General features: G+C 44.0%; 1 long non-coding RNA gene across 2 annotated transcripts; it reads left to right on the forward strand.

Moving 5' to 3' along the window:
* The first annotated feature begins 8,142 nt into the window (after positions 1-8,142).
* LOC119363744 lies at positions 8,143-11,345 on the forward strand. 2 transcript variants are annotated; one of them, XR_005174345.1, is made up of 4 exons: positions 8,143-8,504; positions 8,587-9,081; positions 10,952-11,047; positions 11,167-11,345. It is a non-coding gene; the product is annotated as an uncharacterized LOC119363744 (long non-coding RNA). The 2 variants fall into 2 exon arrangements; XR_005174344.1 differs by having other exon boundaries at positions 8,144-8,504; positions 10,952-11,345.
* Positions 11,346-15,966: the final 4,621 nt, after the last annotated feature.

The raw sequence follows: 15,966 nt of genomic DNA on the forward strand, positions 1-15,966 counted from the left end.
TTGCCACAAATACGATGGCAACTACATGATCATGCAAAAGCAATATGACAATGATGGAGCGTGTCATAATAAACGGAACGGTGGAAAGTTGCATGGCAATATATCTCGGAATGGCTATGGAAATGCCATAATAGGTAGGTATGGTGGATGTTTTGAAGAAGGTATATGGAGGGTGTATGGTACCGGCGAAAGTTGCGGGGCACAAGAGAGGCTAGCAATGGTGGAAGGGTGAGAGTGCGTATAATCCATGGACTCAACATTAGTCATAAAGAACTCATATACTTATTGCAAAAATCTACAAGTCATCAAAACAAAGTACTACGTGCATGCTCCTAGGGGGATAGATTGGTAGGAAAAGACCATCGCTCGTCCCCGACCGCCACTCATAAGGAAGACAATCAATAAATAAATCATGTTGCAACTTCATCACAAAGTGGTTCACCATACATGCATGCTACGGGAATCACAAACTTCAACACAAGTATTCCTCAAATTCACAACTACTTAGCTAGCATGACTCTAATATCACCATCCTCATATCTCAAAACAATTATCAAGCATCAAATTGATCATAGCATCCAATTAACTTTCTATGATAGTTTTTATTATACCCAACTTGGATGCCCATCATTCTAGGACCAATTTTATAACCATAGCAAATACCATGCTGTTCTAAAAGACTCTCAAAATAATATAAGTTAAGCATGAGAGTTCATCTATTTCTACAAAATAAAACCACCGCAGTGCTCTAAAAGATATAAGTGAAGCACTAGAGCAAATGACAAACTACTCCAAAAGATATAAGTGAGGATCAATGAGTAGTCGAATAATTATGCAACTATGTGAAGACTCTCTCTCATCTAAGAATTTCAGATCTTGATATTTTATTCAAACAGCAAGCAAAACAAAACAAAATGAAATGACGCTCCAAGCAAAACACATATCATGTGGTGAATAAAAATATAGCTCCAAGTAAAGTTACCGTTGGACGAAGACGAAAGAGGGGATGCCATCCGGGGCATCCCCAAGCTTAGGCTCTTGGTTGTCCTTGAATATTACCTTGGTGCCTTGGGCATCCCCAAGCTTAGGCTCTTGCCAGTTCTTATTCCATAGTCCATCGAATCTTTACCCAAAACTTGAAAACTTCACAACACAAAACTTAACAGAAAACTCGTAAGCTCCGTTAGTATAAGAAAATAAATCACCACTTAGGTACTGTTATGAACTCATTATAAATTCATATTGGTGTAATATCTACTCTATTCCACTTCTCTATGCTTCATACCCTCCGATACTACTCATAGATTCATCAAAATAAGCAAACAACACATAGAAAACAGAATCTGTCAAAAATAAAACAATCTGTAGTAATATATAACTCTAGAATACTTATGTAACTCCAAAAATCCTACCAAATTAGGAAAACCTGAGAAATTTGTGTACCAATCCAGAGCAAAAATAATCAAACCAAAAGCACATTTCTGTGAATTATCAAAACTAATTTATTGGGTGCAAAAGTTTCTGATTTTCAGCAGGATCAACACAACTATCACCGTAAGCTATCCTAAAGGTCTTACTTGGCACTTTATTGAAACAAAAGCTATAAAACATGATTACTACAGTAGCATAATCATGTGAACACACAAAAACAGTAAAGGTAAATATTGAGTTATATCCCAACAAGCGCTTTTCTTTAATGCCTTTCTAGCTAGGCATGATGATGACAATGATGCTCACATAAAAGATAAGAATTGAAACCTAACGGGAGCATCATGAAGCATATGCCTAGCACATTTAAGTCTAAACTACTTCCTATGCATAGGGATTTTGTGAGCAAACAACTTATGGGAACAAGAATGAACTAGCATAGGAAGGTAAAACAAGCATAGCTTCAAGATTTTCAACACATAGAGAGGAAACTTGATATTATTGCTATTCCTACAAGCATATGTTCCTCGCTCATAATAATTTTCAGTAGTATCATGAATGAATTCAACAATATAACCAACACATAAAGCATTATTTTCATGGTCTACTTGCATAGAAATTTTACTACTCTCCACATAAGCAAATTTATTCTCATCAATAGTAGTCGGAGCAAACTCAACAAAATAACTATCATGTGAAGCATAATCCAATTGAAAATTAAAATCAAGATGACAAGTTTCATGGTTATCTTTATTCTTTAAAGCATACGTGTCATCACAATAATCATCATAATAGGAGGCATGCTTTCATCATAATAAATTTGCTATCAAAACTTGGGGACAAAAATATCATCTTTATCAAACATAGCTTCCCCAAGCTTGTGGCTTTGCATATCATTAGCATCATGGATATTCAAGGAATTCATACTAACAACATTGCAATCATGCTCATCATTCAAAGATCTAGTGCCAAACATTTTATAGACTTCTTCTTCTAGCACTTGAGCACAATTTTCCTTTCCATCATTATCACGAAGGATATTAAAAAGATGAAGCGTATGAGGCAAACTCAATTCCATTTTTTGTAGTTTTCTTTTATAGACTAAACTAGTGATAAAACAAGAAACTAAAAGATTTGATTGCAAGATCTAAAGATATACCTTCAAGCACTCACCTACCCGCCAACGGCGCCAGAAAAGAGCTTGATGTCTACTACACAACCTTCTTTTTGTAAACGTTGTTGGGCCTCCAAGTGCAGAGGTTTGTAGGACAGTAGCAAATTACCCTGAAGTGGATGACCTAAGGTTTATCAATCCGCCGGAGGCCTAGGATGAAGATGGTCTCTCTCAAACAACCCTCCAACCAAATAACAAAGAGTCTCTTGTGTCCCCAACACACCCAATACAATGGCAAATTGTACAGGTGCACTAGTTCGGCAAAGAGATGGTGATACAATTGCAAAATGGATGGTAGATATAGGTTTTTGTAATCTGAAAATATAAAAACATCAAGGTAACTAATGATAAAAGTGAGCACAAACGGTATTGCAATGCTTCGAAACAAGGCCTAGGGTTCATACTTTCACTAGTGCAAGTTCGCTCAACAATAATAACATAATTGGATCATATAACAATCCCTCAACATGCAACAAAGAGTCACTCCAAAGTCACTAATAGCGGAGAACAAACAAAGAGATTATTGTAGGGTACGAAACCACCTCAAAGTTATCCCTTCTGATCGATCTATTCAAGAGTCCGTAGTAAAATAACATGCAGCTATTCTTTCCGTTAGACCTATCATAGAGTTCGTACTAGAATAACACCTTAAGACACAAATCAACCAAAACCCTAATGTCACCTAGATACTCAATGTCACCTCAAGTATCCGTGGGTATGATTATATGATATGCATCACACAATCTCAGATTCATCTATTCAACCAACACATAGAACTTCAAAGAGTGCCCCAAAGTTTCTACCGGACAGTCAATACGAAAATGTGTGCCAACCTTATGCATAAGTTCATTGAACCCGCAAGTTGATCACCAAAACATACATCAAGTAGATCACGTGAATATCCCATTGTCACCACAGATAAGCACGGCAAGACATACATCAAGTGTTCTCAAATCCTTAAAGACTCAATCCGACAAGACAACTTCAAGGGGAAATCTCAATTCATCACAAGAGAGTAGAGGGGGAGAAACATCATAAAATCCAACTATAATAGCAATGCTCGCGATACATCAAGATCGTATCACCTCAAGAACACGAGAGAGAGAGAGAGAGATCAAACACATACCTACTTGTACATACCCTCAGCCCCGAGGGTGAACTACTCCCTCCTCTACATGGAGAGTGTCGGGATGATGAAGATGGCCACCGGTGAGGGATCCCCCTCCGGCAGGGTGCCGGAACGGGGCCCCGATTGGTTTTTGGTGGCTATAGAGGCTTACGGCGGCGGAACTCCCGATCTATGGTGCTCCTCGATGTTTTTAGGGTATATGGACATATATAGGCAAAATAAGTCGGTCAGGGGAGCCACGAGGGGCCCACGAGGGTGGGGGCGCGCCCAGGGGGTAGGGCGCGCCTCCCTGCCTCGTGGCTTCCTCGTTGCTTCCCTGACGTATACTCCAAGTCTCCTGGATTGCTTCCGTTCCAAAAATAACTCTCCCGAAGGTTTCTTTCCGTTTGGACTCCGTTTGATATTCCTTTTCTTCAAAACACTGAAATAGGCAAGAAAACAGCAATATGGGCTAGGCCTCCGGTTAATAGGTTAGTCCCAAAAATGATATAAAAGTGTAAAGTAAAGCCCATAAACATCCAAAACAGGTAATTTAATAGCATGGAACAATAAAAAATTATAGATACATTGGAGACGTATCACACACCTTGTCAACATTCTTAGGATCGACAAAACCTTCCGGCTGCATCATATACAATTCTTCCTTAAGGAAACCGTTAAGGAATGCCGTTTTCACGTCCATTTGCCATATCTTGTAATCATAAAATGCGGCAACTGCTAACATGATTCGGACGGACTTCAGCTTCGCTACAGGTGAGGAAGTCTCATCGTAGTCAACTCCTTGAACTTGTCGATAACCCTTAGTGACAAGCCGAGCCTTATAGACGGTCACATTACCATCCGCGTCAGTCTTCTTCTTAAAGATCCATTTATTTTCTATGGCTTGCCGATCATCGGGCAAGTCTGTCAAAGTCCATACTTTGTTTTCATACATGGATCCTATCTCAGATTTCATGGCTTCAAGCCATTTGTTGGAATCTGGGCCCGCCATCGCTTCTTCATAGTGCGAAGGTTCACCGTTGTCCAACAACATGATTTCCAGGACAGGGTTGCCGTACGATTCCGGTGCAGAACGTGCCCTTGTGGACCTATGAAGTTCAGTAGCAACTTGATCCGAAGTTCCATGATCATCATCATCATTAACTTCCTCTCTACTCGGTGCAGGCACCATAGAAACATCTTCCTGAGCTGCGCTACTTTCCTATTCAAGAGGCAGTACTTCATCAAGATCTACTTTCCTCCCACTTACTTATTTCGAGAGAAACTCTTTCTCCAGAAAGGATCCGTTCTTGGCAACAAAGATCTTGCCTTCGGAACTGAGGTAGAAGGTATACCCAATGGTTTCCTTAGGGTATCCTATGAAGACGCATTTTTCCGACTTGGGTTCGAGCTTTTCAGGTTGAAGTTTCTTGACATAAGCATCGCATCCCCAAATTTTTAGAAACGACAGCTTAGGTTTATTCCCAAACCATAAGTCATACGATGTCGTCTCAACGGATTTAGACGGTGCCCTATTTAAAGTGAATGTGGTTGTTTCTAAAGCATAACCCCAAAATGATAGCGGTAAATCGGTAAGAGACATCATAGATCGCACCATATCCAATAGAGTGATGTTACGATGTTCAGACACACCATTATGCTAAGGTGTTCCAGGCGGCGTGAGTTGTGAAACAATTCCACATTTCCTTAAGTGCGTACCAAACTCGTGACTCAAATATTCTCCTCCACGATCTGATCGTAAGAACTTTATTTTCCTATCACGTTGATTCTCTACCTCACTCTAAAATTCCTTGAACTTTTCAAAGGTCTCAGACTTGTGTTTCATTAAGTAGACATACTCATATCTACTTAAGTCATCAGTGAGGGTGAGAACATAACGATAGCCACCGCGAGTCTCAACACTCATTGGACCACACACATCAGTATGTATTATTTCCAAAAAGTTGGTTGCTCGCTCCATTGTTCCGGAGAACGGAGTCTTGGTCATTTTGCCCATGAGGCATGGTTCGCACGTGTCAAATGATTCATAATCAATAGACTCCAAAATTCCATCCGCATGGAGTTTCTTCATGTGTTTGACACCAATGTGACCAAGGCGGCAGTGCCACAAGTATGTGGGACTATCATTATTAACCTTACATCTTTTGGTATTCACACTAGAACGTGGATGATGGAGTCGTACTCGCGACGATTCAAATCGCGGAAGATCCGATCTAGCACCGAACGGACGGCGCCTCCACGTTCAACAAACATACATCCCAGGGACGTCTCCTCCTTCTTGATCCAGCAAGGGGAGAGGATAAGTTGAGGGAGAGCTCTGATAGCACGACGGCGTGGTGGTGGAGCTTGCAGTTCTCCGGCAGGGCTTCGCCAAGCACTACGGAGGAGGAGGAGGTGTTGGAGAGGGGTAGGGATGCGCCAGGGGAAGGATGCAGCAGCCCTCCCACCTCCCCACTATTTATAAGGGCAAGGAAGAGGGGGGCCGGCCCCCTCCAGATGGATCTAGAGGGGGGCGACGGCCAAGGGGGGAGGCTTGCCCCCCAAGCCAAGGGGGGCGCCCCCTTTAGGGTTTCCCCCCAACCCTAGGCGCATGGGCCCTAGGGGGAGTTTGCGCCCAACCCACCTAGGGGCTGGTTCCCCTCCATATTCAGCCCATAGGGCCCTGTGAGGCAGGTGGACCCTCCCGTGGACCCCTGGAACCCTTTCGGTGGTCCCAGTACAATACCGATAAACCCCCGAACAGTTCCGGCGACCGAATAAGGACTTCCCATATATAAATCTTCATCTCCTGACCATTCCGGAACTCCTCGTGACGTCCGGGATCTCATCCGGGATGCCGAACAACATTTGGTAACCACATACTAATTCCCATAACAACTCTAGCATCACCGAACCTTAAGTGTGTAGACCCTACGGGTTCGGGAATCATGCAGACATGACCGAGACATCTCTCTGGCCAATAACCAATTGCGGGATCTGGATACCCGTGTTGGTTCCCACATGTTCCACGATGATCTCATCGGATGAACCACGATGTCGAGGATTCAATCAATCCCGTATACAATTCCCTTTGTCAACCGGTATGTTACTTGCCCGAGATTTGATCATCTGTATCCCAATACCTCGTTCAATCTCATTACTGGCGAGTCTCTTTACTCGTTCCGTATTGCATGATCCCGTGACCAACTCCTTAGTCACATTGAGCTCATTATGATGATGCATTACCGAGTGGGCCCAGAGATACCTCTCCGTCATACGGAGTGACAAATCCCAGTCTCGATTCATGCCAACCCAATAGACACTTTCGGAGATACATGTAGTGTACCTTTATAGCCACCCAGTTACTATGACATTTGGTACACCCAAAGCATTCCTACAGTATCCGGGAGTTGCACAATCTCATGGTCTAAGGAAATGATACTTGACATTAGAAAAGCTCTTAGCAAACGAACTACACGATCGTCTGCTATGCTTAGGATTGGGTCTTGTCCATCACATCATTCTCCTAATGATGTGATCCTGTTAACAATGACATCTAATGTCCATGGTCAGGAAACCATAACCATCTATTGATCAACGAGCTTGTCAACTAGAGGCTCACTAGGGACATGTTGTGGTCTATGTATTCACACATGTATTATGGTTTCTGGTTAATACAATTATAGCATGAATAACAGACAATTATCATGAGCAAAGAAATATAATAATAACCATTTTATTATTGCCTCTAGGGCGTATTTCCAACTGAAGGTTCTATATTTGCAGTGTTGGGGGCATGTGATAGGTATGTGGATGGTATATTCAGATTTGCCTTGTTTTTTTAATTATTTTTCATATATAAATTATTTTCATCTCAATTACGGTTGAATTTATATGAATTTTCAAAGTTTTAAACAATTTCTGGAATTTTTTGGATTTTTTTATTTCGAAAATAATTAAATATAAATTGCTAGATGCACCAGAAGTGTACCCAGCAAAGGGTACAGAGGGGCTGACAGTGGGTGACTCAGCATAGTCAAGAGTCAACTGTTGACTGGTCAAACCTGCGTAGTGGGGCCCAGGTGTCATTGACAGGGCTGTTAACAAGTTTTATTAGTTGATTTAATTACGATAATTTGCACGGATCCCACTTGTCAGGGACTAATTAGTTTTAGTTAGTTAATTTATTTTGTTAGCAACTAATTCAAACAGTCGGCCCCACATGTCAGTGGCACAAGGCCAACAAAGAGAACTGCACACGGGTGTGGATTTATCCTAACTAGTTGTGGGCCAGACATGCAGCGTATTCCTGCGCATGTGATATATCTGATGTACGTATAAGGATCCGTATTGCACCCTATGTGGGCCAGCTGGCTATAGATTCCCCTGCCAGCTAGTACTTCTAGCCCACCTTTAGATTCGTCCCATGCGTGGCTCCCTGTAATATCCATGCCAGCATAATAGGAAAGCATTATATGGATGTGCTTAGAGGCTGCCGACTAATTACTATCTCGCATGAGTATTGCCTGGTTGTTAATTAAATTGTAGCCCCAGACAATTTTTTTCTGGCAGGTTGGCCATAAAAGTTCTGTAGAGAAGTACAGTGAAGTGCATAGGGGCATACCGCCCAGTCTTTATCCTCACACCTCCACCGCTTCCTCCCTTGTATCCATCTCCTCCAACCTCGGATCCTCATCCGCCATGCCGCCGATGCTACGCCGTAGATTCAGAGGCTATGCCGACAGTGGCGGGGAAGATTGAATCCGGGGAAAGTCGACCCGGCAAATCATATAGGTAAGAAAAACAACACAAGTTGTCGGATCCTTATTCGATATGAAATCCACATGTCGATATTGATTCAGATTCCATCTTGTAGTCCCAAAATCCCCGCTGAGTTATGCTAAAACAATTGGGGGCGGAGCGCGCGGCCATCTACGTGGCGATGACGGCGAGCGCCTGACAAGCCGTGGTTCCCGTATCGTCTTCTGTCGCCCTGTTTTAGCTGAAGTTCAGGGAGATAATTTATACACCTCCGACTGCTCTGTTTTTGGAGCAATTCCTTTAATTGTTTTCATGCAAACCACTTCCTATTTCTCAATCTTGTTCTCGCATGCGCGAGCTAAGATGTTATACTTCGGATATGTGGTCATAGTTTGGATATCAGTGTGCTACCACTAAGCATTATTAATTTGTTGCAGCAAAAAATTCATCATTTTTGCCTCAATCATTCAGACGAACACACTTGCAAAGAGCAAGGACTGTATACAGAGTTCATGTGGAGACATTCTTGGGTCTGCAAGCCAAAGTTAGTCTTATATATGGGTTCAGATGACGGTCTATCATGCTGGGTTCTGAAACATCCGACAACAAGGTAAATGTGGCCATTGTCTTCAAACATATATAAGCAATAGGTTCTCTTACTAAATGGTTCATGCTTGACTTAAGAAATTCGTACACTCCGCTAATATAAAGTATGTTCGACTCCCCAAAAGCATAAAGCTTGCAGATTAATTTGTCTCGTACATATAAAAGTTCAAACTACAGCTTCGATTCTCGACCAAATAATCTCAGATAGTCTTATAGAGCAATAATCATCATGCAGCCTCCTTGTTCCTGACAAGGCATTTCCTGTATCTCTCAGTCAAGAGTCCAATGTTCCCCTCCAACACAAATAGATCTACCAGTATGTTCATCCTGGAATGGAGCCCTCCATCGTTTTATTGGATAGTTTCGAAAAAAATGAAATATCAGTTCATAGTCACATGTTTTAAGCAATATATAGTATAGCAGTTTGTATCAGTTGCCTACGAACCGGGTTCAGGTCCCTCTTGAATTTGCTTCCCATCCAGTTTCGGCCGTAGTGCAGTGCATATACCCCACTGTTTGGCCTGCACAAAGTTGGATAAAATGTAAACACATGCATGCAAGTCACTGTAATAAGTTTTGTGCCAACAAAATTACCAGCTGCATAGACCAACATTTATCCCCTTTGGGAACACTGTATTCCATCTCATCATGTCAGGAGCCCAGCCTTGAAAAAATGCTTTAATGCACCCTTGCAATGCTTCATGAAGACTTTCCGCAACCTTTCTGTGCCTACTCTGGATGACTTTGTCAGACTCGTCTCCGTTGTTCATTGTTGGGTCAAGAACGATTATCCTCCTCTTTACAAAATCCCAAATGTAGGTCGACCATGCGAAGTTGAACTTGACAGGTAGTAAGAACTGTAGAACAAATAAAACATGTATGTGCATTCAGTATAAATTATCCATCCTATATATAAGAACCAGTCATGCTATCACAATTTATTTTTCTCATGAAATACCTCTGTGCATCTGTGCACGTCATACTTGATATGTTCCCCGATGAACATGTCCTGGACATACCTCACGATCACATGGTTCTGTTAAACAAATATCTAACAAAAACGATGTGCTGCTTGAGCATGAAAAAACACGGTGTATCTAAGCATGAATTGTTGTGCTCACCACAAAGTCTGGCTCAAGCCAATGTCGCCAGCACCCTTCATCTTTATCCAATGCAAAAATATAGTCAATTTGCTGGTATCTTCTAACTGCTACTGTCATCAAATCATTCTCTATCACACCCCCTTGCGAAAGGTTCGCCCTGATTTGCTCGGCTGTGAGCTTGATATATTTTGGCTGGGTGCTAATAACCCAATTGCTGCAAATGTAAGCACGCATAATAAAGTAAGAATCATGCATGACAAGCATCCCAGAGGGAGATTAAAAATTATCGACATCTTGGTGGATGTGGCATAAATACCACATACTCTTTCCTTGCAGTCGCAGGCTCTTTCATAAACATCTTGAAGACATTTTCAATGTTAGCTGGTGCTCTTACAGGAGGATCATATCCTAGAACGAAAGGGGACCGTGCAGCCTTGCCTGGCTTAACTGTTCTTTTTCGCTGTGGCTGTGTAGTGAGCCCATCTTGTGTCTGAGTAACGTTCAGGTTGATTGCTGCCTCCTCCGACTCCTCACGCATGTCTAGCTCATGTGCCGCGATCTCTTTGTTCAGGCTAACAGGTGTTGTTCCCACCGCCTTATTCGGCTCTATCACCTTGTGCACGGGGGTGCAAATTATGTCGAGCCCTGTCCCTGCAATGCACATTTTCCAAACATTATCAGAACCAAAGTCAGAGCATTAGCTATGGTCTTAGTATTATTAATCACATGTTCTATCACCTTGGGGTTCATTTTTTTCATCTATTGATGCAGGTGTTGACCCGAAAGTTGAATGGTGAGGTGTCATACATCTCATGGGACAGTTTTTTTACCTTCTAGTGTCACCGCTTCGCTGAAATCATCCATCAGGTCTTTGCTCCTAAAAACCTGTGAAATCTAATTTGAATCTGCTTGGACCAGTAATTTGAATCTGCTTGGACCAGCCTGGGCAGTGTCATGCTGAATGTGAACCGGGTGTTGTTTTGTAGCCACAATTGTCAATTCCCTGCCCGACGACAGGACTGGTTCATCGTTGTCTATTCCGAGGTCATATGAGGGAACCTCTGTGTTCAGCCCTGAATCAGGGCCATAAATCCATCGTCTACCATCTGCTGATTTGGCCTGAATTGGCATCTGTTCATGCAATTCAGTATCATTGGTTACATCATTTCCTTGGTTTGCTGCTGCGATTAGTTCGTCCAGATTCTTAATTTTCGGGTCAGGATCCTCCTCTGTCTCTTCGACCCTTGCTCTCTGATGACCCACAAGTATAGGGGATCTATCTAGTCCTTTCGATAAGTAAGAGTGTCTAACCCAACGCGGAGCAGAAGAAAATGACAAGCGGTTTTCAGTAAGGTATTCTCTGCAAGCACTGAAATTGTAGGTAACGGATAGTTTTGCGACAAGATAATTTGTAACGGCTAACAAGCAATGAAAGTAAATAAAGTGCAGCAAGGTGGCCCAATCCTTTTTGTAGCAAAGGACAAGCCTGGACAATTTCTTATAATGAGAAAAGCGCTCTCGAGGACACATGGGAATTATCGTCAAGCTAGTTTTCATCATGCTCATATGATTCGCATTCGGTACTTTGATAATTTGATATGTGGGTGGACCGGTGCTTTGGTACTGCCCTTTATTGGACAAGAATCCCACGTATGATTAACCCCTATTGCAAGCATTCGCAACTACAAAAGAAGTATTAAGGTAAACGTAACCATAGCATGAAACTAGTGGATCCAAATCAGCCCTTACGTCACTCTAGCATGAAACGTAACCATAGCATGAAACGTCACCATAGCATGAAACTAGGGTTTAAGCTTCCGTCACTCTAGCAACCCATCATCTACTTATTAGTTCCCAATGCCTTCCTCTAGGCCCAAATAATAGTGAAGTGTCATGTAGTCGACGTTCACATAACACCACTAGAGGAGAGACAACATACATCTCATCGAAATATCGAACGAATACCAAATTCACATGACTACTAATAGCAAGACTTCACCCATGTCCTCAGGAACAAACGTAACTACTCACAAAGCATATTCATGTTCATGATCAGAGGAGTATTAATATGCATTAAGGATCTGAACATATGATCTTCCACCAAGTAAACCAATTAGCATCAACTACAAGGAGTAATCAACACTACTAGCAATCCACAGGTACCAATTTGTGGTTTTGATACAAGATTGGATACAAGAGATGAATTAGGGTTTTGAGAGGAGATGATGTTGGTGAAGATGTTAATGGAGATTGACCCCCTCCCGATGAGAGGATCATTGATGATGACGATGGTGATGATTTCCCCCTCCCGGAGGGAAGTTTCCCAGGCAGAACAGCTCCGCCGGAGCCCTAGATTGGTTCTGCTAAGGTTCCGCCTCGTGGCTGCGGAGTTTCGTCACGTAAGCTTGCCTTTGATTTTTTCAGGGTAAAAGCCTTCATATAGCAGAAGATGGGCACTGGAGGGCCACCAGGGGGCCTAGGAGACAGGGGGCACGCCTAGTAGGGGGGGCGCCCCCCACCCTCCTGGCCAGGGTGTGTGCCCCCTCTGGTATTTCCTTCGCTCAATAATTCTTATTAATTCCAAAAGTGACTTCCGTGGAGTTTCAGGATTTTTGAAGCTGTGCAGAATAGGTTTTTAATATTTGCTCCTTTTCTAGCCAGAATTCCAGCTGCCGGCATTCTCCCTCTTCATGATAAACCTTGTAAAATAAGAGAGAATAGCCATTAGTATTGTGACATAACGTGTAATAACAGCCCATAATGCAATAAATATCGATATAAAAGCATGATGCAAAATGGACGTATCAACTCCCCCAAGCTTAGACCTCGCTTGTCCTCGAGCGGAAGCCGAAATCGAACAATATGTCCACATGTTTAGAGATAGAGGTGTCGATAAAAATAAAATACGGACATGAAGGCATCATGATCATTCTTATAACATCAACATATATTGATTTTGTCATATGATTTCTCATGCTCAAGTAACAATCTATTCACAATGTCAAGTATGGATCATAAACTTCATTGAGAACTAACAAACTAAAATCTCAGTCATTGAAGCAATTGCAATTTATCATAACATCGGAAAGAGTCAAGAAAAGAGCTTTTCAGCAAGTCCACATACTCAACTATCATGTAGTCTTCTACAATTGCTAACACTTACGCAATACTTATGGTTATGGAGTCTTAATCGGATACTGAGAAAGATAGGGGCTTATTGTGTTGCCTCCCAACGTATTTACCTTTGGGTGATGTCAACTGTCAGTGTCAAAACCGACGGATCTCGGGTAGGGGGTCCCGAACTGTGCGTCTAGGCGGATGTTAACAAGAGACGAGGGACACGATGTTTTTACCCAGGTTCGGGCCCTCTCGATGGAGGTAAAACCCTACTCCTACTTGATTAATATTGATGATATGGATAGTACAAGAGTAGATCTACCACGAGATCAGAGAGGCTAAACCCTAGAAGCTAGCCTATGGTATGATTGTTGTTCGTCCTACGGACTAAAACCCTCCGGTTTATATAGGCACTGAAGAGGGTTAGGGTTACACAGAGTCGGTTACAATGGTAGGAGATCTACATATCCATATCGCCAAGCTTGCCTTCCACGCCAAGGAAAGTCCCATCCGGACACGGGACGAAGTCTTCAATCTTGTATATTCATAGTCCAGGAGTCCGACCAAAGGTGATAGTTCGGCTATCCGGACACCCCCTAATCCAGGACTCCCTCAGTAGCCCCTGAACCAGGCTTCAATGACGACGAGTCCAGCGCGCATATTGTCTTCGACATTGCAAGGCGGGTTCCTCCTCCGAATACTTCATAGAAGATTTTGAACACAAGGATAGTGTCCGGCTCTGCAAAATAAGTTTCACATACCACCGTAGAGAGAATAATATTCACACAAATTCAATCTGCTGACGTATTCCGTGGCGTGACATCACACCGCGGCCAAGTCTTTATTCGAATCGTTTTATTGTCCCACCTCAGCACGTTTAGCGAGGCGGTTACCTTGACACGTCTTGTCAAAGCAGATATCGTGTCCCCTTATTCTGGGATTCTCATCAATACAGGCGTGGGTAACCCAACCGCGCCATTGATTACGGCGCTTGGGAGATAAGCGAGTTTTACCAGGCTGGCGGGGATGCATAGCTTTGTCCGCCCATATAAGGGGATAAGGATCCACTCTTTCCATTTACGCCTTCTTCCTCCTTTGCTTATCCATCTCCGTGCACTCGAGCTCCAACGCCCAAGCCCGCACTTCCCACCTCAACCTTCTCCAGTCATGTCCGGAGCGGGAGGCAGGTGGATGGCCTCCTCTGTCACAGAGGGTCACATCAAAAAGTTGAGGAAGGCCGGATACTTGTCCAGCGACATCGCGCACCGGCTCCCAGATGAGGGGCAGCTCATCCCCACCCCTAGGCCCCATGAGAGGGTGGTGTTCCTCACCCACCTCCTCCGCAGACTAGGTTTTCCACTTCACCGATTTGTTCGGGGGCTCATGTTCTACTACGGCCTGGATTTCTATGATCTGGCCCCGAATTTCATCCTCAACATCTCGGCGTTCATCGTCGTGTGCGAGGCCTTTCTCCGCATCCAGCCCCACTTCGGCTTATGGCTGAAGACCTTCAATGTCAAGCCGAAGGTAGTGGGCGGCCGCCAAGCGAAGTGCGGAGGCGCCATGGTGGACAAAATGCCCAATGTCACATGGCTCGAGGGCTCCTTTGTGGAAACCATCAAGGGGTGGCAATCGGGGTGGTTCTATATCACCGAGCGGCACGACCCTGAATGGGCAGCGGACCCCGAATTCTGATCTGGCATCCCCACACGGCTCACCTCTTGAAAAGAGACGGGCCTGTCGTGGGGTAATTCGGAAGAGGTGACCGGACTCCAAACCTGCGTCCAAAACCTAATGGACAAGAAGGTTAAACTCGTCACCGTAGTCCAGGTCATGCTCTTCTGCCGCATCCTCCCGTGTCAACGACGGGCCTTTAACCTGTGGGAATTCGACTCGGCCCAGCACCAAACTTTGTCCAGGCTTTTCGACACAACGCACGAAGACGCCTGGAAGGTGCTATTCAAGGGCTCCGAAGTTCACCCTCCCACTACCGAGGATCGCGGATTCTGCGTGAAACGCCAAGCCAGCGCGGTAAGTTCATTATGCCCATCACAGGATATTTACTTTTCATAGTTTGACTCTATGCGGGATATAAGCTCCCGTTCCTTTGACAGGACTGGCAGAAGAAGTCCGGACAGGTCGACTGTCCAGCTCCTTTGCCAGAAGACCCAGCGGACGCCCGATTGACGGGGCTGCTGGTTCCGGCACCTCACGTGGTGCCAGAGAAGAAGGCCAAGAAGAAGACCAGGGGAACTCGAAAGAGTTCCCGGTGCCAGGTGTTATCGGACTCATCGTCCGATGACCCTGAGGCGGGCTCCTCCCATGAAGACGAGGAGGAAAAAGAGGCCTCTCCCCCAGCGGGGGGAGAAGAAAAGGAAGGCCGCCCCAACTGGGGAGGCCGGAGGGTCCAAGAAGGGAAGGACCCTTCCTCCGGACTTTTCCACCGGCGCCGACGACGGTGAAGAGGAGTGGCCACCGAGGGATAAGCCCCCGGCGACATCTTAAGTGCACGGATACCAGAATAACTCATGGTGTTTCGTTTGTCATATAGGGTCTCCTAACACCGTAGACAACCCTGCAGTCCGCCCAAGGACGGGCTCGACACTTCAACGAGTGGCTCCTTGGCTCCGTCGGACGTGAATAGTACTTCACTTCCGGCCGCCTCCTCT

Source organism: Triticum dicoccoides, chromosome 2B (assembly GCF_002162155.2).
Source record: "Triticum dicoccoides isolate Atlit2015 ecotype Zavitan chromosome 2B, WEW_v2.0, whole genome shotgun sequence".
Taxonomy (NCBI): domain Eukaryota; kingdom Viridiplantae; phylum Streptophyta; class Magnoliopsida; order Poales; family Poaceae; genus Triticum; species Triticum dicoccoides.